The sequence below is a fragment of the Lepus europaeus genome, chromosome 14 (assembly GCF_033115175.1).
Source record: "Lepus europaeus isolate LE1 chromosome 14, mLepTim1.pri, whole genome shotgun sequence".
NCBI classification, from domain to species: Eukaryota; Metazoa; Chordata; class Mammalia; order Lagomorpha; family Leporidae; genus Lepus; species Lepus europaeus.
Genome location: NC_084840.1, coordinates 89291932 through 89312442, shown reverse-complemented (window position 1 = coordinate 89312442; position 20511 = coordinate 89291932). Strand labels below are relative to the sequence as shown.

The 20511-nt window shown below is 51.8% G+C and overlaps 1 protein-coding gene across 2 annotated transcripts in view; it reads right to left on the bottom strand.

The window, feature by feature from the left end:
* The window catches only part of MPP7 (MAGUK p55 scaffold protein 7), a 237256-nt gene extending 225799 nt beyond the window's left edge, over positions 1–11457 (bottom strand). For both annotated transcript variants that reach the window (XM_062211103.1, XM_062211104.1), the window contains exon 1: positions 11295–11457. The gene's annotated coding sequence lies outside the window, so the exon portion shown is untranslated. The remainder of the gene's footprint in view (positions 1–11294) is intronic.
* Between the last annotated feature and the right edge of the window lie 9054 nt (positions 11458–20511).

The following is a 20511-nucleotide window of genomic DNA, read 5'->3' as shown; positions in this document are numbered from 1 at the left end:
AAGAAAAGGAATGGGGTGGGAGGGGCAGTGTAAAACAGGTTTGGCCAGCAGCACAAGGACCGGTGTGCAGCAGCAGCAGCAGGAGCCAAGTAAGCAGTGCAGCGGGTGGCTCTGGGCTCTGCCTTCCCAGCCCTGTTCCTCCGAGCCCCACCCAGAACCTCTTAGGATTCGCAAGACTTGTCCACTAGAGGACCCACATCACCTACTGCGTCTTTTTCTCCCAAAGAAAGCTCTAAATTCTCTGTCACCAGGGTTTAACATTGTATATCGCGACAAATCTAACTTTTATTTGTTAACTCATTCTACCCAGTTTCGAATTCACGTAATAATAAATGTCAACTTCTCGCCTACTTTATTTTACTAGAAGCACCCTGAAGGCAAGGCTGGCCTTACACCTTTTCAAATCTGCTCTCAGAAGTCAAAACACATAAAAGGATAATTCTATGCCATATATACATAACTCTAAAGGCACAAAAAATAGTTTTAGCTCAGAAAAATTCCAAATCCTTTAACAACCCTAAGATGTTTCCACTATTTTTCCTATATATATGTGTGTGTGTATATATATATATATATATAGTTAAAGATATTTATTTATTTATTTGAAAGGCAGAGAAACAGAGAGAGAGGGAGAGACACAGGTAAGGAGAGAAAGAGAGAGAAAGGTAGAGAGAGAGAGAGAGAGAGAGAGATCTTGCATCTGTTTATTGACTCCCCAAATGGCTGCAACAGGTTGAAGCCAGGAGCCAAGAACTTCATCTGGGTCTCTCAATGGGTGGCAGGGGCCTAAGTGCTTGGGCCATCTTCTCCTGCTTTCCCATTAGCAGGGAGCTGGGCTGGAAGCAGTACAGCCAGGACTCCAAAAGGCACTCGCATTTGGGAAGACAGAATTGTAAGTGGTGGCTTAACCCACTGCACCACAACACCAGCTCCTCTACCATTATTTTAAATTTCCAATGCACTAAACTACTTTTTTCTCCTTATACTGGTAGTGTCGGGGCTCAGAAAATGACATCCCGAAGTGTGGTGCTTTGGCGGCCGAGCACCGTGGATTCCAGAACACGGGAAGGCCTCAGAGGCATCTGAGAATCCAGGTCACTCTAACCTCCCCCCAACACCCCCTGACTTCTCCCCCAGGTGCAGGGAGGAGCTCCCTCTCGAAGTCCCCTTGTGTGATGGAAGGAAGCTCTTCCACAAGGAACGCAGGTGTCTCGGGCTTCCTCCGACCTGGCATCTCAATGGCCAGGGAAGATTGCACCCATATCACGGGAGGGAAGACTGAGCAATGGCAGCACACCTCGATGAGACTTTGTCCCACGCTACTGTCTGCCCTTCAGCTCTCAGGAAAATCTCTGAGAAGCTGTTGTCTGTGCTTTGGGCTCACTCAGTTTCCCTAAAACCCAGTTACTCACTCTGTGCAGTGGCCTCCAGCAGCCCCCGCCCCTCCCCTCCACCCTTCCTTGGTTTCCCACGCTGTGCATGGTCATGGAGGTGGACAGTTCATTTCAGCAGGGCCACGGAGGGCAGAGTGGCAGCCTTCCTGTACCCTGCAACAGGTCCCTCGAGATTTACTTCTAAAAAGCCAGGGCAGCTGGTTAGGAACTGCGTCCCATATGGGCGCCGGTTCTAGTCCCGGCTGCTCTACTTCCGATCTGGCTCTCTGCTATGGCCTGGGAAAGCAGTAGAAGATGGCCCAAATGCTTGGGCCTCTACACCCGCGTGGGAGACCTGGAGGAAGCTCCTGGCTCCTGGCTTCAGATCAGCTCAGCTCCAGCCGTTGCAGTCATTCAGGGAGTGAACCAGCAGATAGAAGATCTCTTTCTCTCTGGCTCTACCTCTACCTCTCTCTGTAACTGTCTTTTAAATAAATAAAATAAATCTTTAGAAAAAAAAAGTAATACATAAACATTAAAAACAAAAAGCACTGTGGGTTTACAACAGAATAAACTGATCAGAATACATCACGGATGGGATATACCTTGATATGTAACAGAGGCAGCAATTCATACCACTAGGTTACTCAGTAAAGAAAATGTTGAAACACCCATTTGTTAACCAGGAGTAGAAAAGTATTTCCTCGGGGCCGGCACCATGGCTCACTTGGTTAATCCTCCGCCTGCGGCGCCAGCATCCCATATGGGCACCGGGTTCTGTCCCGGCTGCTCCTCTTCCAGTCCAGCTCTCTGCTGTGGCCCAGGAAGGCAGTGGAGGATGGCCCAGGTGCTTGGGCCCCTGCACCCGCATGGGAGACTAGGAGGAAGCACCCGGCTTCTGGCTTCAGATCAATGCAGCGCCGGCCATGGCAGCCATTTGGGGACTGAACCAATGGAAAGAAGACCTTTTCTCTGTCTCTGTCTATAACTCTACCTGTCAAATAAAAATTTAAAAAAAAAAAAAAGATATTTGCAATAGCTAAAATTAGACTAACATCTAGAAAATTCCGAAAATCTCCTGTATCTTAGGGCAGAAAAGGGAGAGGCAGCTAGGCAAACCTAATAAATTATAAACGAGGTCAAGACTATCTAAATGCCCAGGGCACAAAAGGGGCGACCCACAAGGCTAATCAGCAAGTGCTAAGTTACCCAGACGCTCCACCTGTTGCATCAGATCGGAAAAAATTATAAAGTCACAAGTGCCAGCAAGGACACTGTGGCAGACAGCAGCTGGAGAGAGTGTAACCCAGGACAGACATTCCGGTAACCATCTGGCGCGAGTAATGCAATGCTGCATACGCGAACAGGCATGGGGACAGGTGAGGATGGGGACAGACACAGTGAAATAAAGCAGAGACTGTGCACGGAGCCACAACAGGGTGTGTCCTGGGGATGGACAGAAGGAGATGACTCCACATCGCACCTCCCTCTGTTGAACCTGACTTACCAGTATCGTGGCCCCTGCTAAGCACCCAACAGCAAAGGTCAATGGTTTCCCTATAGTGAGGGAAACCATAAAAAGGCAAGTAACATCATGATAAGAATGTGATACAAAGGAGATAAAACCAGTGATTGCAGAGAACAATGCTAAGAGGGGTGGGCTCCCGGGGAACTGCAGAAAGAAAATGAATGGGGCATTCAGCACTCAGGCAGGAGTGAGCTCCAAGGACTGTCTGCCTTCAAGGTCACCAAGGACAAGGTCAAGACTGTCACGAGGATGACTCTCCCGGACAACAAAGAGGCAACTAGGAGGATTAGCATGAGGGTCCAGCATGCTTTGACCCAACCAGTCCACCTTTTCCATGTGTGTGTGTTTTGGAGAAGGGAGAATGGAAGCGTACCCCCAACAGCAAAATTCTCCATCTAGGGGAGCCAGGGTTTGGTGCAGTGGCTTGAGTCTCTGCTCCAGATGTCTGCATCCCATGTCCAGGTACCTGGTTCGAGTCCCATCTACTCCACTGTGGATCGAGCTTGCTAACTAATGTGCACACCCTGAGAGGCAAAAGATGATGACTCAAGCACTTGGGACCCCTGCTGTGTGCCTGGGAGACTGAGATGGAGTTCCAGGCTCCTGACTTCAGCCTCACCTGACACCGGCTATTGCAGCCATTTGGAGAGTGAACCACTAGACAGAAGATCTTTCTCTCTGTCTCTGTCTCTCCCTCTCTCTCTCTCTCTCTCTCTCTCTCTCTCTCTGTTTCCCTATTCTCCATCTCTTTGCCTTTCAAAAGTTGGAAATACATAAATTAAAAATACATTATATAGGCCGGCACCGCGGCTCAATAGCCTAATCCTCCGCCTTGCAGTGCCGGCACACTGGGTTCTAGTCCCAGTCGGGGCTCCGGATTCTGTCCCGGTTGCCCCTCTTCCAGGCCAGCTCTCTGCTGTGGCCCAGGAGTGCAGTGGAGGATGGCCCAAGTGCTTGGGCCCTGCACCCCATGGGGGACCAGGATAAGTACCTGGCTCCTGCCTTCGGATCAGCGCGGTGCACCAGCCGCAGCGCGCCGGCCACGGCGGCCACTGGGGGGTGTGAACCAACGGCAGGGAAGACCTTTCTCTCTGTCTCTCTCTCTCACTGTCCACTATGCCTATCAAAAAAAATTTTTTTAAATAAATATAATAAATTTTTAAATGTTTCTGGAAAATCACTAAGATTCACAAACTTTTCTTTCATTCATTACATAGTAATTGAGTACTTGCATTGCCCCCCTTCCCTCCCCAGCACAGAGCTAGGAAATGAGGATTAATATAAAATCCCTGTTCTTAAAAATCTCACCTCAATTTTATAAAACTCAGAATTCTACTTATTTCATATACTGCTGGGTGCCTACCAGCCACTGTTCTTATCACACCTTTGAGCTCAGTCAACACTCACACAACATAATACAACATGTTTGCCTTTGAGATGAAAACATAGAGGCTAAGAAATTCACCTAGGTGGGGCTGGCGCTGTGGCGCAGTAGGTTAAGCTGCTGCTTGCAGCATGGGCATCCCATATGGGCATCAGTTCGAGTCCTGGCTGCTCTACTTCCAATCCAAGTTCCCTGCTAATGGCACCTGGGAAAAGCAGCAGAAGATGGCTCAAACTCCTGGCTCGGGCCTGGCCCAGCCTTGGCCGTTTCGGCCATTTGGGGAGTGAACCAATGGATAGAAGATGGATCTCTTTCACTCTAACTCTGACTCTCAAATAAATCGTAAAAAAAAAAAACCTCGGTTAAAATAGAACAGGTCAGCGAGAAAGCAGGGATTCAGACCCTGATGTTTCAAGTTCAAATCTGACATCAACCACTCAGACCAGGTATTTCACAAAGTTCATAGAAAATGGAAGGAAAAGGTACGTTTATTTGGGGGCAAAATTTTTTTGAAATCCACGCATAGTTTTATCACGAACTTCTAGAAGCTCTCCCCTATTCTACTCAGCGTGGTCCCTGCACCTGTAGCACCACCGTGACCTTGGAAGGCAGTAGAAATTGCAAACTGTCAGGACCCACCTAGATCTGCTGTCAGACACCCAGGAATCCAGCTTGCACAAGCCCTCCATGTGAATGTTCCAGAACCAGAGAGTCTCAGTTCTTCATACCAAGCTGAATGTTAAGGGCCAAAGGATTCCCATTTTGAAAATCCCAAGATGTAACATTGCTATCCTATTTAAAATAACTGCATGCAAATCTAAGTGATGCGAATTTACTGCCTCACTACCCACAGCCCACCAACTTCTGCCTCACACCTGCCCTAATGCCTGGCCTGCACCCTGAGCACGCCACCTAACCACAGTGTGCCATCACAGGCCCTTCCTGGGCGCTGAACCAAACTCAGAAATGGCAAGGAGCGTGGAGGTCAGGGCCGACCCGCCGACTCCCGGGAAGCAAAATCAGAGCCATATTAGGAAGGGGCAAAAAAATATTTTGAGGATCTCCAGAGGAGCTTGACAAATCTCAGGCTGTGATGCCATAATCCTTTTTAACCCCGGGCTCGACTCCAAATTTTTACAGCCCTTCAACAAACTTCCATTGCCAAAAAAGAAGTGAAAGTGCTCTGGAATGTTTCAGTCTCAGGACTCGAACCGCTTTTGAGTACACACAGAGGTGAACCGTCTTTCAAAGAGAGCATTGTTACCATGAGTCACACCGAGCAGCACCTGAGGACACATCAGAGGCTGCTCCGACACAGTCATCCCGCAGTGTCCATGGGAGACTGGATCCAGAATCTTCCACACACCCCCCATGTCGACATCCATGGATGCTCCTGTCCCTTATATAAAATGGTACAGGATCAGCATGGAACTGGATGCACGTGTTCCTACTTTAAATCCTCTCTATACGACTCATGGTAACTAATTCCAAGGTGCACGCACAGTTATTATCAGGTGGGAGGCAATCTGGCCAGTACAGATGCTACTCTGTTACTGGAGCAGAAACAAAGAGATGGAGGGGTCACCAGATGTACTACAGGAAAAGGCACCCGGACTATCCCTGCCACTCACCTATCCCTGCATATTGTAGCCTCCTACCTGGTCCTTGCCATTTCAAAGTGTCGAGACAACAAGCCCACTTTACCCAGGCCCAGTGACCTGTGTGGATTACAGTGGATCTGTTTCTAAAAGGGGCTTTTTCAAAGGGGTGGGGAAGACAAAGATGCTGAGAAACCAAAGTGCCTTCCAGCCCAAACCGCAATTCGAGAACATACTGGAAACCAGAGAACACCTGAAAGTTCCGACTCCTCACACACTGCTCATTCGTTTTATAGAGCTCAGGATTCTACTTTCTTTTTTTCTTTGACAGGCAGAGTTAGACAGTGAGAGAGAGACAGAGAGAAAGGTCTTTCTTCTGTTGGTTTACCTCCCAAATGGCTGCTACAGCCGGCGCTGTGCCGATCCGAAGCCAGGAGCCAGGTGCTTCCTCCTGGTCTCCTATGCAGGTGCAGGGCCCCAGCACTTGGGCCATCCTCCACTGCCTTCCCGGGCCACAGCAGAGAGCTGGACTGGAAGAGAAGCAACCGGGACAGAATCCGGCACCCCAACTAGGACTAGAACCTGGGATACCAGCGCCACAGATGGAGGATTAGCCAAGTGAGCCACGGCGCTGGCCAGGATTCTACTTTCTTCAAAAGAGGAAACCACACCTCTGAAGACTGAAGAGTACCCAGCCCCAGGCTGGACCACGGGCGGGCGTGTAAGGGGCCTGGCATCTGCTGCCTGCAAGTCCTGGCTGCTCCACTGGGGATCCGGCTCCCTGCTGATGCACCTGGGAAAACAGGAGATGGCCCAGCCACCCACGTGGGAGAGCCAGATGGAGTTCCTGGCTGGAGTGATGCAGCGGATGGAAGATAACTCTCTCTCTCTCCATCTCCATCTCTCCCTCTAACTCTGACTTCCAAATAAATAAAACAGACCTCTAAATTAAAGAAACCTGACTTAAGATGCTTCTGGACCATCATGAAGTCTTCAGAGAGAAGGTGGCTTTGACACACGTCCAGCTATTCACGAGCACCAGCCTTTCCGTGCCCCACCACGGCCTGGCTGCATGGCCGAGAAGCACCTCACTGGAAGACGCAGCCTGCTTCCAATTCCCCCTGGCGCATCGCCAGTGCCCTGGGAACCAGGCGCACTTCTAAGAAACATTACCAGGACTCTCCTCCCCAGCCTGGTGTCAGGGCTAAGGAAATAAACACGTGCCAACCACCGAATGAGCTTGCCTGGCTTCAGCTCTGATCCAGCGTGCTCTTCAGACACCTCACAAAATGCAGCCATCCCCGGGGGTCCTCCTGCGGCTTGAGCACTGCCATGTCTGTACTGAAAATGGATGTATGTGGCTTTTTACCAAAGCAACAGCTGCTTCCTCATCATTCTGTCACCAGCCTGGCCTGACGGGCTCCTATCAGCAGCCAGAGAGACGAACACTTCCCTTCTCTTTTATTAAGTTAGGCAAGCCGCTTATTAATATGATTACAGTGGGGACAGCACTGTGGTACAGCAGGTTAAGCCACTGCCTGCAATGCCAGTATTCCATGTGAGTACCAGGGTCACCAATTTGAGTCCCGGCTGGTGCACTTCCAATCTAGTTCCCTGCTAATGTGCCTGGGAAAAGAACAGATGATGGCCCAAGTGCTTATCCTCCTGCCACCCACATGGGAGAACCGGATGGAGTTCCAGGCTCCTGCTTTGGCCTGGCACAAACTCAGTCATTACATCCATCTGGGGAGTGAACCTACAGATAGAAGATTTCTCTCTCATTTGTCCCCCTCTCTCTCTGTAACATGATTTTCAAATAAATAAGTAAATCCTCAAAAAATATATTATAATGAAAAAACAGATTTATCAAGTGAAAGCTCAAGAAAGTGTTACATGCCTAGAAAAGTAAATTTTCGCTTCTGCATCTGTTCCTAGTAGGCATCAAATAATCTCACTACGCACCCACGTTGCCACTTGAATCAGTCATCTAAGAAAGCAAAGTGTCCCCAGAGCTCTGTCCCAATTCACCTAAGATTTAACCTACAAGTGGCAGGTGTTGTAACCCAGTAAAAATCCCATATCAGAGCCCAGTGTGCAAGGCCCAGCGGCTCCACTTCCAATCCAGCTCCCTAGTAAGGCACCAGAAAACGCAGCAGAGGATGGCCGAAGTGCTGTGTCCCTGCCACTCACATGGGATGGAGTTCCTGACTCCTAGCTTCAGCCTGGCCCAGTCGCAGTTGTTGCCATTTGGGGAGGGAACCAGCAGACAGAAGATCTGTCTCAGGGTCGGCGCTGTGGCGTAATGGGTAAAGCCGCCGCCTACAAGGCCAGCATCTCATATGGGCGCTGGTTCAAGTCCTGGCTGCTCCACTTCCAATCCAGCTCTCTGCTGTGGCCTGGGAAAGCAGTAGAACATGGCCCAAGTCCTTGGGCCCCTGCACCTGGATGGGAGACCTGGAAGAAGCTCCTAGCTCCTGGCTTTGGATCAGTGCAGCTCCAGCTGTTGCAGCCAACTAGGGAGTGAACCAGCGGATGGAAGACCCCACCACCACCCCTGCCTCTATGCCTCTCCTCTCTCTGTGTAACTCTTTCAAGTAAATCAATAAACCTTTAAAAAAATTTTTTGTCTCACTCTGTCTTCCCCCACCGCATCACTCCTTCAAATAAATCCTTAAAAATATAGTTCTAGTCCCGGTCGGGGCACCGGATTCTGTCCCGGTTGCCCCTCTTCCAGGCCAGCTCTCTGCTGTGGCCAGTGAGTACAGTGGAGGATGGCCCAAGTACTTGGGTCCTGCACCCGCATGGGAGACCAGGATAGGCACCTGGCTCCTGCCATCAGATCAGCGCAGTGCGCCGGCCGCAGTGCGCCAGCCGCGGCAGCCATTGGAGGGTGAACCGACGGCAAAAGGAAGACCTTTCTCTCTGTCTCTCTCTCTCACTGTCCACTCTGCCTGTCAAAAATTTAAAAAAAAAAATTTTTTTTAAATATAGATTTAAATAAAACACAAGCCATTTTAAAAAATAAAAGAATGTATAATAAAGACAAATAAATCTACATTCTGATCTGGGTTCCTAACCCACAGGGAAAACTAAAGAGCTTTTTAGCAGAAGCTTTTTCTGAAATTACTAACAATTTCCTTTACTTTAAGTTAAGCTACTTGTTCCTTCCACATCATCTCATTTCAGAAAAACCCCTAAAGGGACAAAGGTACTCATGGCAATTCTGAGTGCACTGAGGACAGATATGTTGCAGTATGTTTGCATCTCTGACCATGAAATGTTTATAAGAAAAAGAATCTTCTTGGGGGCTGGTGCTGTGGCATATCGGGTAAATCCCATATGGGCGCCGGTTCGAGTCCCAGCTGCTCCACTTCCGATCCCGCTCTCTACCATGGCCTGGGAAAGCAGCGGAAGATGGCCCAAGTCCTTGGGCCCTTGCACCCATGTGGGAGACCTGGATAAAGCTCCTGGCTTCGGACTGGCTCAGCCCTGGCTGTTGCAGCCACCTGGGAAGTGAACCAGCAGGAGAAGGTTCCTTCAATCTCTCCCTCTCTCTTTTTCAAATAAATAAATAAAATCTTGAAAAAGAGGGGAAAAAAAACTATCTGTAATCTCCAATTAGCAGCATCCAGTGCACCCTCTAGTGGAAGCCAAGTCATGTTGTGATTGATTGATTTTAATGGAGGCAGAGGGGGAGGGAGTGGGAAGGAGGGGAAAGAGGGAGAAGAAACAAATCAGAATCCTTGAAAATCATGGAGCATCTAGGGGCTGTGAGGAAAGAATCCAGGCAAGTACTTCACCAACAGAAACTGGATGACCAGGCTGGACTCACCAGGAGGAAGAACTATTATTTCCTTTAACAGAGGCAGGATTCTTAATGGAAATGTGTGCTTGGGCGCTGGCAACTTTGACAGGAGAGTAAAACGTTAAGGAAAAGGCGACCAAGCATAAATAAGCCATGAGGGAGATCAAGGCGGAGCTACACCCACAGGCCTGCGGAAGTTATGCCAAAATGTGCGTGCAACAACAGACTGCATGGGCTGGGGGCAAACCAGGAAACCAGGGACTGCTCCCCCCTCAGAGGAGTTCCCATCCAGTCATCCATAAGACACGCCCTTGTTCCTATAACTAATCACGTTAGTGGGCGGATAACCCGGCAATACCCTGGAGCTCCCGAAACCTTGACATCACCCCAGCGTGGACGCCAGCTCCACCCTGACCCCCACACACCCTTGCTTGAGTTACTCCAATTAGGAAATTATTCTTTCTGCCCTCTACAAACATAGAGACTTTGCACACCAAAGCCAGAAGTCAAGGTGCAGTAGGCTCCATCCGCGTTTGCCATACTATTTCAAGTCAGTTCAGAAGCCAGACCACCTAAACCTCCCAAAATTTAAAACACAGATTTGCACACAAGAACACTAAGTTGTGTTCGGTTTGGATTCTTTTTGCCTGTGTGGAAAATTACCTTTCTGGTGAAATTCCAAACATCTTAGCAAACTGCGGGTGGGGTGGCGGGGGTGGGGGGAGAGACAAGGGAACAAGCCCTAAGAACCAGGATTTCTTTCCTTGCAAATCACCTGGACCCACGTGATCAGATCTGGGTGTAGGAGCTCAGCTGGGCCGTGGGAACCCTGGCCCAGCCCTGGGATTAAAGGCGCTCTGGGGTCAAACAGGGCGGGAATCCGAGGCCTGCGGAGCTGTCAGCTGTGAAATGGGCCTCACCAGGAACGCACAGCCCAGAGCGTCCCCGGGAGACGCCCTCCAGGGACACGCTGTTCGGGGGACCCAGGTGAACCCGCGTGGACGGCACGCTGTCTCTCCCCGGGGGCCACCGCTGCAGACACCCTGCGCGTGGGGCTTCTCCCTCCGTGAGGCAAACTCCATGGGACTCCACCACGGGCAGAGTATCGCCGCCCGGGTGGCAGGTGTACCTGGGCGCAGGTGTACCTGGGCACTGGTGTACCCGCGGAGGGTCAGGTGTCCCCCGGAGCGGCCCCCATGTCCCGCCTACCCACAGGCGAGCCACGCCGCGGGGGTCCACGCCGGGGGAAGCCCCCGGGCCAGCTCGCGGGAAAGGCCGCTTTGAGTTTCTAACCGCAGCCCACGAGTGGAAGACGTCAGCGAGCACCCCGCACGGCGCCTCAACACGACCCGAGGCGGGGAAGAAACACGCGCGCACACACACCGAACCCGGCTCCCGGCTCCCCCACCCGCCCGGAGCCCGCGCCCGCGTCCCGCGGAGCCCCGCACCTGCACGCGCGCCACCCCACCCCCACCGCCGCGCAAGGTGCCGGCGCCGGGGGAGGCTCCCGGAGGGCGAGGGGCCCCGCCGCCCCGCTCGGCCCGGCCGCCGCCGACCTTGCCCGGCGCTCCGACCCCGCGCCTCAGCCTCGCGCGCCCCCAAGTACCTGGCTCCGGGCGGGCGGTGGTCTGTGGGGGAGTGCGCTCGCTCCGGCCGCTCTGAGTCTCCGGGCCCCGCAGCTCCGGAGGAGCCGCCAACGGGAACAATCAGCAGCCCGCGGGCTCGGCGGCTCCGCGGCGGGCGCAGACGTTGGAGCCCGGCGGCAGCCCGGCGGCCCCCACCTCCAGCCCGCGGAGGAACCGCCTGGGCCCCCTCCCTCGGGGGGGCGGTGCCGAGGCCGCGGGGGCGTGGCCGCAACCGCCCGCGGGGGGCGGGAGCCTCGCGGACGCTGCATCAGAGGCGCCTGCTGATAGGCTTGCGGCCGCGGTAGGCGTCTCAAATTCGCAGACAGTCCCTCCAGCGGAACTCCCTCATTGGCCGGGCGGAGAAAACAAAGCGGAGCCCTGATTGGTGACGGCGGTGAGGCTCCGCCCTCCCAGCCGCAGTCACGCTAACTCCACCCCCCAGCCGTCCGGTTCTCTTCCCGCAGGTTCCCGGGCCTCTGCGGAGTGCGCTGCTTGTTTGGGGGAGCCCAGGACCCCCAGCTTCGCTCTCCCGCTGGCCGTAGAGCTGCGTGTGAACGCGGGGAATGGCGTCGTTGGAAACGCCGCCCGATGCTTCGCAGCCTTGCAGGTGTTGTCACCCAGGTGAGATTGGTGACGTGGCTGCTTAGTTCCTTAGTGAGCCTGCATCTCTTCGTAATCAGGGGGGAAAAAAAAAATGTGAGTAAGTATAGAAAATGATTTTTAAAAAAATGAGTAAGATATAGAGAATGGTAAAAAAAAAATTTTTTAATTAAAAAATGTTAAAAATTGGGAAGAGCATCTCCAGGGGACTGGTTCCTCCTCAGTACAGTAACAGTCAACGTGCTGGACACCTGGGGGCCACCAAAAACCATGAGCAGTTAACCCTTTCGGCCCCTTGAAAAGCCCTGCAAATGTGAGCCAGCGAGAGCAAAAGCCTGCAAAGGGCATGAAAAAAAACCTGCTAGGAAGAATTCAAGCTACAGAAAAATTCCGCAGATACAAATCGGGAAGCTCAGCTGAAGCCGGAAATTACAAGGAAGACAAGAAAGTGACAGCATTTTCCAGCCCCTGTGCTTCCAATCCAGCTCCCTGCTGGTGCACCTGGGAGGCAGCAGAGGATAGCCCAGGTGCTTGGGCCCCTGCCACCCATGGGGGAGACCTGGATGGGGTTTCTGGCTCCTGGCCGCCCCACAGCCCAGCCCTGGTCATTGTGGGCATCTGGGGGGAGTGAACCAGCAGATAGGAGATTGATTCTCCCTCTCCCTATCTCTCTCCCTCTCTGCCTCTCCCTCCTCCTCTACACTGCCTTTCAAATCAATACAAGCATCCAAAAAAAAAAAAAAAAAAAGTTTTTTCTGAATAGTGCTAAGCAGGAGAAATAATGTATTAAAACAAAAACGTGACAACAGACTTTGGAAACCAAACGGCCAGTATCAGTGGCCCATAATTACACTCACCTGAGCTCTCCAGGCCCACCTGCCCTCACTCTCTCCAGCTGCCTTGGAGTTCTAAGCCAGGCACCTCCCCCAACAACTCTGGGAATTGTATAATAGTGAAGGGGGAAAAAAACAGGCGGTTGACGAAAATCAAGCCTAGGGAAAGAGAGGAATGTGCGGTTGACATCTACGCCAAGTGAGGCTGGGGGCCAGCATCCGGCCCGGCAGTGACAATGCCTGCCTCCCTTGCCAAAGTGCCCGGCTTCCAGTCCCAGCTCTGACCTCTGCCTGACTTCCAGACACACTTGTTGGCTGAGGAGCATCAAAAGCACATTCCGGGGGCAAGTGCTTGGCCCTGTGGACACTCACATTCCTTACCTCGGTCCAAGTCCCAGCTCCACTCCCTATCCCAGCTTTCTGCTGGTGCAGGTTCTGGGAGGCAGCACGTGCTGGCCACCCACAGCCTGGCTGTTAATGGGCATTTGGGGAGAGAAGAGGATGGGAGCTCTTTGTCTCTCTGCCTTTCAAAAAACAGACCACAGAAGCTGATTCAAAAAACAGGACAAATCTTTTTTATTTCCTCTTAATTCCTGAGAATAAAGTAAAGCTCTTTGAAAGAAGAAATTACCTTAGTACCTAACAATGACCTTTAAAAAAAAAACAAAAACCTCTTAAACAGAAACCTAAACAGTAGCCCAAAAATTTGTATTAGAATAGGAACTCCGGGGGCCTGCACTGTGGCATAGCAGCTGAAGTCCCATCTGCACTGCTGGCATCCCATAATGGACACCGGTTCCAGTCCCAGCTGCTTCACTTCCGATCCAACTCTGCTATGGCCTGCGAAGACAGTAGAAGACGGCCCAAGTCCTTGGGTCCCTGCATCTGCGTGGGAGACCCGGAAGAAGCTCCTAGCCCTGGCTCTTGGCTTCAGATCAGCACATATCTGATCCTTGCATCTATCTGGGGAGTAAACCAGCAGATGGAAGACCTCTCACTCTCTCTGCTTCTCTGTAACTTTGCTTTTCAAATTAATAAATAAATCTAAAAAAAAAATAATAAGAACTCTGAGCAGGTGAATTAGTTAACATCCAAATATTTTAAATTATGTACCAAGTGGGGAAAGGAAGAATTTAGCATTGCCTACTATGAATAAATTCGAAAGAATACCACCCAAGAGTTTTTTTTCTACAACATTGCCTGAAATTCCACCATTAACATCCTTTCTTTGGGATAAAATAATTTATCTCTGAGATTATTCATTTACTTGTCAAACATGCAACCCGTATCGATCATCTGATACTAAGCACTCAGAGTGCAGCCTTGAACAAGACAGACTTGAAGCTGTGTTTGTCAGGAGACAGATCGGAACCAGGAAACAGATAAACTCACAGAGCCGAGAGGACAAAGGAGAGCAGAAAAAAAAAAACCGGAAGAACGGGAACAGACTTCCAAAACACTTCAGGGAGAAAAGAGATGTGAAATGCCACCTAAACATGGAAACACCAGCTTGACAAAGCTGCAGGGCAGAGGGAAACGGAGGCAGGAAGAAAGTGATGTGTGGGGCCAGCGCTGTGGCGTGATGGCTAAAACTGCTGCCTGCGGTGCGGGTATCCCATGTGGGCAGAAGTCCCTGGAAGAGAGATTGACTCTCCGTTTAGCCTTGTCTTCTCCTCTCTGGCATAGCTTTCTGCATCTTCATCAGTTGAACTTCCAACACCAGCAGACACTGAGAAGGTCCTGTGGCAGGGCCACAAAGACAAAATGCTGGAAGCCAGGGTGTGTCCAAGTATCTCAGCCCAATCAAAGGCAAGCCAAAAGTTGCAACAACGAATAGTAAGTCTGTCCTCAGGTAGGCCAGGAGCCGGGACCTGCTAAACCATGAGACAGCCTCAGCTGGGTTCTGTGTGTCTCCAAACCTGGTGCACTGTCTACATTTCTGCTCTGAAGTCTTACTCTCTGGGCTGGCTTGTGGCACGGTGAGTTAAGCCACAGCTTGCAATGCCGGCTCCCATAGTTCGAGTCCCAGCTGCTCTGTTTCTGATTCAGCTCCCTGGTAATGCACCTGGGAGGCAACAGAGGATGGCCCAAGTATGTGAGTCCCTGCCTCCCATGTGGGAGACCCAGATGGAGTTTCTGACTTCTGGCTTTGGCTGTGGCTGTTGCAGGAATTCGGGGAGTGAACCAGTAGATGGAAGATCCATCTCTCTCTCTCTCTCTCTCTCTCTCTCTCTCTCTCTGCCTTTCAAATAAATAAATAAATCTTAAAATAAACAAGTTTTCGTGGCCCCTATGTCTGTGTGACAGAGCTTCCCATATCCTTGACCTAATCCCAGGTTCTTTTTCTTTCTTTCTTTCTTTCTTTTTTTTTTTTTTTTTTTTACAGGCAGAGTGGATAGTGAGAGAGAGAGACAGAGAGAAAGGTCTTCCTTTGCCGTTGGTTCACCCTCCAATGGCCGCTGCGGCCGGCGCATCTCGCTGATCAGATGGCAGGAGCCAGGTGCCTCTCCTGGTCTCCCATGCGGGTGCAGGGCCCAAGGACTTGGGCCATCCTCCACTGCCTTCCCGGGCCATAGCAAAGAGCTGGCCTGGAAGAGGGGCAACCGGGATAGAATTCGGTGCCCCGACCCGGACTAGAACCCGGTGTGCCGGTGCCGCAAGGCGGAGGATTAGCCTGTTAAGCCACGGCGCTGGCCATTCTTTTTAAGATTTATTTGTTTGGGCCGGCGCCACAGCTCAATAGGCTAATCCTCTGCCTGCGGCGCCGGCACACCAGGTTCTAGTCCCGGTCAGGGCACCGGATTCTGTCCCAGTTGCTCCTCTTCCAGGCCAGCTCTCTGCTGTGGCCCAGGAGTACAGTGGAGGATGGCCCAGATCCTTGGGCCCTGCACCCACATGGGAGACCAGGAGAGGCACCTGGCTCCTGGCTTCGGATTGGCCTGGTGCACCGGCCACAGCGCTCCGGCCGGAGCGGCTACTGGGGGGTGTGAACCAACGGAAAAGGAAGACCTTTCTCTCTGTGTGTGTGTGTGTCTGTGTGTCTCTGTGTGTGTGTCTCTCACTGTCCACTCTGCCTGTCAAAAAAAAAAAAAAAAGATTTATTTGTTTGAGAGGCAGAGTTACAGAGACAGAGAGAGACCAAGACAGAGGTCTTCCATCCACTGGTTCACTCCCCAAATGGCTGCAGCAGCCAGAACTGTGCCAATCTGAAGCCAGGGGCTAGGAACTTCTTCTGGGTCTGCCATGCAAGTGCAAGGGCCCAAGTATGTGGGCGACCTTCCACTGCTTCTCCCAGGCCATTAGCAGGTAGCTGGGTGTGAAGTGGAGCAGCCAGGACTTGAACCAGTGCTCATATGGGATGCCAGCACCACAGGGAGAGGCTTAACCTACCATGCCACAGTGCTGGCCCCCCTAATCCCAGATTCTATGGAGAGAAAATACAGTTGGCTCAGCTGTCCCCCACCCCATCACCCATGATGAGGGATGGGGTGAAGGGGGGACATGGCTGCCAGGCTCTGTCCCCACCAGGGGGCAGGGATTCCCTGGAGAAGAGGCAAGGGCACTTTACCAGACAGGCACACTCTGTGCCCCGACTTTTCAGTCTCCATTGAATAGGACTTCATATCCTGCTCTGTGGAAGCCTTCACCGCTTTTTACAGTCAAATCAAGACCCAGGCACCGAGGCCAAAGGTCGTGGTGGTGACCGGCAATCTGTCTCCTCCACTCAGCGCCCAGACCACTGCCCTTGTCCCTGCTGGCTTCAGCTTGGCGTTGCCCTACGGCTCTTCCCTGGGCTTGCCTTGTCCCTATCTGAAGTGCACCTCTTGACCTCAACTCATTGCAGAGAGCAAATGCACTTGCCACGTTGGGGAGTGCCAGTGAGCAGCCCACTGTCCCTGGCTCAGAGGAGACCAGAGAGTAGGGCGAGCGGGAGGGAAGCAGGCACGGGAGCTCTGCGCCCCATTCTGGTAAACTTGGACAAATGTTTCACTTTCCTGGTGGCGCTCAGGCCATAAAGATCCTTTGGTCAGTTTAGGCCGCACGCTGTGTTTAAGGTCATCGGTTTATACTCAAAGGTCACGACTGTGATCAACACTTCAAGCTGCATAGGCCTTACCCGGGCTTTGCAGCCAGGCTCCCAGTGCAAACGTTCCCTGGGCCATAAAGAGGAAAGGGCAGCCGGCGCCGTGGCTCAATAGGCTAATCCTCCACCTTGCGGCACCGGCACACCGGGTTCTAGTCCCAGTTGGGGCGCCGGATTCTGTCCTAGTTGCCCCTCTTCTAGGCCAGCTCTCTGCTATGGCCCGGGAAGGCAGTGGAGGATGGCCCAAGTGCTTGGGCCCTGCACCCGCATGGGAGACCAGGAGAAGCACCTGGCTCCTGCCATCGGCTCAGCGAGGTGCGCTGGCCATGGCAGCCATTGGAGGGTGAACCAACGGCAAAGGAAGACCTTTCTCTCTGTCTGTCTCTCTCACTGTCCACTCTGCCTGTCTAAAAAAAAAAAAAAAAAAAAAAAAAAAAGAGGAAAGGGCTCCTCCTCTCCCCCACCCCTCAGATGTCCTCCAAGCTCCTGTGCAATGAGAAGGGAAAAGACTCTAGGGACAGCATGTTCATGCCGCCTGGAGCTGTGGCCAGGACAGTTTGCCCCCTGAGCCTGGCCAGTGACTACAGCTTGCACGTCCCTGCTCCTGGGGGAATGTCTGATGTCCCTAGAGACCTGCACTTGGAACATCTGAGTGTCCCTGTCAGGATCCGGGCCAGGCCTTGCAGCTTCTGGTGCTGTTGCTTCATGCAGATTGCTCTGTTGGTGGAGAGGTGAGGCGTGGCCCTGGGCCCTCTCCCTGTGTTCCTCTGGGGCAGGATTTCAACAGTTGCAGCCAGTGCTACTAACCAGTGGGTCTTCTCTGGTCTCAGGAAATATCCAGCCACACTCTACCCCATCTGCAGAGGCACAGATGATTCCATGTCTTAGATATTCCCTTTTGCCACCCTCCCGCCCACTGCTGCTCAAACCAGTGTCTTCAGCCTCTTGGCCTTCTCCTTCTCCAATCAAGGTCAGACCCTCCAAATGCTAGAGTTCACTCATCCAGCTGCCCTCCTATTCCTGTTTTTTTTTTTTTTTTAAGATGTATTTATTTGAAAGGCAGTTACAAAGAGGGAGAGAGAAATCGAGAGGTCTTCCATCCCCTGGTTCACTCCCAAAATGGCCATAACGGACAAAGCTGGGCTGGGTTGAAGCCAGAAGCTAAGGGTCTCCCATGTGGGTGGCAAGAGCCCAAGCAGTGGGGCCATCCTCTGCTGCTTTCCCAGGTACATTAGCAGGGAGCTGGCTCAGAAGTGGAGCAGCCAAAAGTCAAACCAGTGACCATATGGGATGCTGGCGCTGCAGGCAACAGCCTTACCTGCTATGCCACAGCACCACCACACCTCCTGGTCCTATTGATGCCTGCCTGCCTCTCCCGTGAGATTGAGGAGGATTGTCCCAGAGAGCGACCCACTGAGGACAGCATTACAGGTGCAGAAGAGTTCATCAGAGAAGTCAGAGTGAGCAGAGTTAGATTTATTGAACATGCTATAATAGAGTAGGAAGCCGGTGCCGTGGCTCACCAGGCACCCCGGGTTTTAGTCCTGGTTGGGGTTGCTCCTCTTCTAGTCCAGCTCTCTGCTGTGGCCCGGGAGTGCAGTGGAGGATGGCCTGGCACAGCATGCCAACCGTGGCGGCCATTTGAGGGGTGAACCAACGGAAGGAAGACCTTTCTCTCTGTCTCTAACTCTGCCTGTTTAAAAAAAAAAATTATAGAGTAGGAGACAGGATAACTAGAAGCTGCCTACTGCTACAATATGGGCTATAGTCTGAGATTATACTTTTTTTTTTTTCTTTTTTTGACAGGCAGAGTGGATAGGGAGATAGAGAGACAGAGAGAGAAAGGTCTTCTTGCCACTGTGGCTGGAGCCTCACACTGATCCAAACCCAGGAGCCAGGTGCTTCTCCTGGTCTCTCATGCAGGTGCAAGGCCCAAGCACTTGAGCCATCCTCCACTGCCTTCCCGGGCCATAGCAGAGAACTGACCTTGAAGAGGGGAAACCGGGATAGAATCCAATGCCCTGACCGGGACTAAAACCCAGTGTGCCGGTGCTGTAAGGCAAAGGACTAGCCTGTTAAGCCACGGAGCTGGCCTGAGGTTATACTTGTAACATCAATCTCTCCTAAGTTAGGGTGAGTATTCCCATGATCCAATGTGTTTTCCCAGTTAGGTGATTTGCATTTCTGGGTGGCGCTGGGCAGGTTGCAAGGCCCTTAGCTTTGGGACTTTCCCAGTGCCCTGGGAGACCCTCCATGAGGATGACCTTGAAGAACTGTGTAGGCGGGACTCATAGCACCCTTTCTTAAACCCAATTTCCTCAGCCCTTCTGTGATCATATTTTTGGTGAGGGACTTTTAAAAGTCACTGAATGAGGAGTGGGTGTGGGTGTGTGGGACAGTGGTTAAGATGCCATCTGGGATGTCCACATCCTGTGGCAGAGTGCCTGGGTTTCAGCCCTGCCTCCACTCCTGATTCCAGCTTCCTGTTAATTGGCACCCTGGGAGGCAGCAATGATGGCTCAGGCACCCACGTGGGAGACCCAGGTGGAGTTTCTGGCTCCTGGCTTCAGCCTGGCCATTGTGAGCATCTGGGGAGTGAACCAACAGATGAAAGAGCTCTGTCTCTTTGCCTTTCAAATAAATTAAGTAAATAAATAGTGTTTTCTAAGTCACTGAGTGACTGAATTTCCTTTGAAGATTTGCTTCCATCTCTGGAAGCTTAACCCGCTGTTAGCACCACGCCCGCCCCTGGAACCACCTTTAGAGTGTCACATCTGTCATCTCTTGCTGCCTCCTCCAGAGGTTTCCTTTTCTTCCTGTCGTGCCAGTATGACTCTGTAAAAAGTGCTTTTGTCGGTTGACACCAAAAGATCTCCAAAATCCTATGGTCAGACAGGTTGCTATTTGAATATCCCTACGAATGGACCCGCCTCCTCTGACTGCCTAGACACTGGGAGCCCGTGAGCCACCAGACACAGGGAGGAGCCGTGGTGTCCACCCAGGTGCAGAATTTCAGGTCAGGGATTTGGGGACACAGAAGGCCACATTTGTCCTAACTCTACAGTTCCCAAGGAAATGGGGCTCTGAATCTTTCAAGCCAAATCTCACGTCAATCAAACTATTACTAAATGTTATGAGAGTGTTGTGCACAACTTTACTGTGCTGAGTCCATCCCAGCACTGCTTCCTCCCAATCTCACCCAAATCCCAGCCCCTCTCCCAAATCCTAAGATAACTCTGCCTCTTCCTTTGTTTGCGGAGGGCCTCTGTGGTGTCTTAGCACAGTCTCCCTTGCTACAAGTTCATGAACACAGCCAGGTGGGACTACACGCTCCTGTCTGGCTGTGTTGGCTGTGGCGCTTTGTTGGTAGGGACAAGTTCCTCCCAGCTCCTGCCACTACTGCTTTCCCAGGATCTGGCTTTCGGTCTGCATTTCCTGCTGCCGCATCACGACACACAAATACTTTGTCACCATCACCACACTCAGTTCCAGTCCTGCAACTACTGTTGACTGACCCTCAAAATGCTATGAAGTGCACATGTGCAGGAATGGCACTATCTGTTGTTTGCAGCAGGGAAATGAACTAGGGGCTATTTGCATATCCATGACAATGAACTCCCCTGCCCTTGCCTGCTTTTCTCATAATATTCATTTGTGTAAACTTTTTGAACACCCCCTTAT